This window comes from Triticum aestivum, unplaced genomic scaffold (genome assembly GCF_018294505.1).
Source record: "Triticum aestivum cultivar Chinese Spring unplaced genomic scaffold, IWGSC CS RefSeq v2.1 scaffold39947, whole genome shotgun sequence".
Taxonomy (NCBI): Eukaryota; Viridiplantae; Streptophyta; class Magnoliopsida; order Poales; family Poaceae; genus Triticum; species Triticum aestivum.
This window is the reverse complement of record NW_025247907.1, coordinates 1-2,369: the sequence shown is the minus strand read 5'-3', so window position 1 is coordinate 2,369 and position 2,369 is coordinate 1. Positions and strand designations below refer to the sequence as shown.

The 2,369-nt window shown below is 50.9% G+C and overlaps 6 non-coding genes across 6 annotated transcripts; all 6 read right to left on the bottom strand.

The window, feature by feature from the left end:
- LOC123177210 (5S ribosomal RNA) lies at nt 1-116 on the bottom strand (the record flags this gene model as incomplete). Its single annotated transcript, XR_006488827.1, has 1 exon — nt 1-116. It is a non-coding gene; the product is annotated as a 5S ribosomal RNA (ribosomal RNA).
- Nucleotides 117-417: 301 nt separating this feature from the next.
- LOC123177215 (5S ribosomal RNA) lies at nt 418-536 on the bottom strand. The gene has a single exon (XR_006488831.1). It is a non-coding gene; the product is annotated as a 5S ribosomal RNA (ribosomal RNA).
- A 301-nt stretch (nt 537-837) lies between these two features.
- LOC123177212 (5S ribosomal RNA) lies at nt 838-956 on the bottom strand. The gene has a single exon (XR_006488829.1). It is a non-coding gene; the product is annotated as a 5S ribosomal RNA (ribosomal RNA).
- A 301-nt stretch (nt 957-1,257) lies between these two features.
- LOC123177213 (5S ribosomal RNA) lies at nt 1,258-1,376 on the bottom strand. Its single transcript, XR_006488830.1, has one exon. It is a non-coding gene; the product is annotated as a 5S ribosomal RNA (ribosomal RNA).
- Nucleotides 1,377-1,676: 300 nt separating this feature from the next.
- On the bottom strand, nt 1,677-1,795 carry LOC123177211 (5S ribosomal RNA). The gene has a single exon (XR_006488828.1). It is a non-coding gene; the product is annotated as a 5S ribosomal RNA (ribosomal RNA).
- A 315-nt stretch (nt 1,796-2,110) lies between these two features.
- LOC123177209 (5S ribosomal RNA) lies at nt 2,111-2,229 on the bottom strand. The gene has a single exon (XR_006488826.1). It is a non-coding gene; the product is annotated as a 5S ribosomal RNA (ribosomal RNA).
- Between the last annotated feature and the right edge of the window lie 140 nt (nt 2,230-2,369).

Here is a 2,369-nt window from a genome sequence, read left to right as displayed (position 1 = left end):
ATGCAACACGAGGACTTCCCAGGAGGTCACCCATCCTAGTACTACTCTCGCCCAAGCACGCTCAACTTCGGAGTTCTGATGGGATCCGGTGCTTTAGTGCTGGTATGATCGCATCCGACATGTTACCCCCGTCTTCGTCCCTTATGCTTGCCCCTCCCAGCTCCACTACACACACGATTGCACATTCCTTTGGCCGCTCCCGCTCAACTACGGAGACGAGTTTTACCACGGTTCAACTGCACCAGTGCCTATTTACCATGGTTTCGACCCCTTTCAGAACACGCTTGCCGCCGCTAGACGCGTGAATAATGAGCAGCGAGCTAAAACTTACCGTAAACGTGCAAAATAATAAAACGTGCTAAACATACGTCGCGCTCGTGCGTTTTGTTTTGCACGCGGTGCAAAAAAATTAAAAAGGGAATGCAACACGAGGACTTCCCAGGAGGTCACCCATCCTAGTACTCCTCTCGCCCAAGCACGCTTAACTTCGGAGTTCTGATGGGATCCGGTGCTTTAGTGCTGTTATGATCGCATACGACATGTTACGCCCGTCTTCGTCCCTTATGCTTGCCCCTCCCAGCTCCACTACACACACGATTGCACATTCCTTTGGCCGCTCCCGCTCAACTACGGAGACGAGTTTTACCACGGTTCAACTGCACCAGTGCCTATTTACCATGGTTTCGACCCCTTTCAGAACACGCTTGCCGCCGCTAGACGCGTGAATAATGAGCAGCGAGCTAAAACTTACCGTAAACGTGCAAAATAATAAAACGTGCTAAACATACGTCGCGCTCGTGCGTTTTGTTTTGCACGCGGTGCAAAAAAATTAAAAAGGGAATGCAACACGAGGACTTCCCAGGAGGTCACCCATCCTAGTACTACTCTCGCCCAAGCACGCTTAACTTCGGAGTTCTGATGGGATCCGGTGCTTTAGTGCTGGTATGATCGCATCCGACATGTTACCCCCGTCTTCGTCCCTTATGCTTGCCCCTCCCAGCTCCACTACACACACGATTGCACATTCCTTTGGCCGCTCCCGCTCAACTACGGAGACGAGTTTTACCACGGTTCAACTGCACCAGTGCCTATTTACCATGGTTTCGACCCCTTTCAGAACACGCTTGCCTCCGCTAGACGCGTGAATAATGAGCAGCGAGCTAAAACTTACCGTAAACGTGCAAAATAATAAAACGTGCTAAACATACGTCGCGCTCGTGCGTTTTGTTTTGCACGCGGTGCAAAAAAATTAAAAAGGGAATGCAACACGAGGACTTCCCAGGAGGTCACCCATCCTAGTACTACTCTCGCCCAAGCACGCTTAACTTCGGAGTTCTGATGGGATCCGGTGCTTTAGTGCTGGTATGATCCCATCCGACATGTTACCCCCGTCTTCGTCCCTTAGCTTGCCCCTCCCAGCTCCACTACACACACGATTGCACATTTCTTTGGCCGCTCCCGCTCAACTACGGAGACGAGTTTTACCACGGTTCAACTGCACCAGTGCCTATTTACCATGGTTTCGACCCCTTTCAGAACACGCTTGCCGCCGCTAGACGCGTGAATAATGAGCAGCGAGCTAAAACTTACCGTAAACGTGCAAAATAATAAAACGTGCTAAACATACGTCGCGGTCGTGCGTTTTGTTTTGCACGCGGTGCAAAAAAATTAAAAAGGGAATGCAACACGAGGACTTCCCAGGAGGTCACCCATCCTAGTACTACTCTCGCCCAAGCACGCTTAACTTCGGAGTTCTGATGGGATCCGGTGCTTTAGTGCTGGTATGATCGCATCCGACATGTTACCCCCGTCTTCGTCCCTTATGCTTGCCCCTCCCAGCTCCACTACACACACGATTGCACATTCCTTTGGCCGCTCCCGCTCAACTACGGAGACGAGTTTTACCACGGTTCAACTGCACCAGTGCCTATTTACCAGTGCCTATTTACCATGGTTTCGACCCCTTTCAGAACACGCTTGCCGCCGCTAGACGCGTGAATAATGAGCAGCGAGGTAAAACTTACCGTAAACGTGCAAAATAATAAAACGTGCTAAACATACGTCGCGCTCGTGCGTTTTGTTTTGCACGCGGTGCAAAAAAATTAAAAAGGGAATGCAACACGAGGACTTCCCAGGAGGTCACCCATCCTAGTACTACTCTCGCCCAAGCACGCTTAACTTCGGAGTTCTGATGGGATCCGGTGCTTTAGTGCTGGTATGATCGCATCCGACATGTTACCCCCGTCTTCGTCCCTTATGCTTGCCCCTCCCAGCTCCACTACACACACGATTGCACATTCCTTTGGCCGCTCCCGCTCAACTACGGAGACGAGTTTTACCACGGTTCAACTGCACCAGTGCCTATTTAC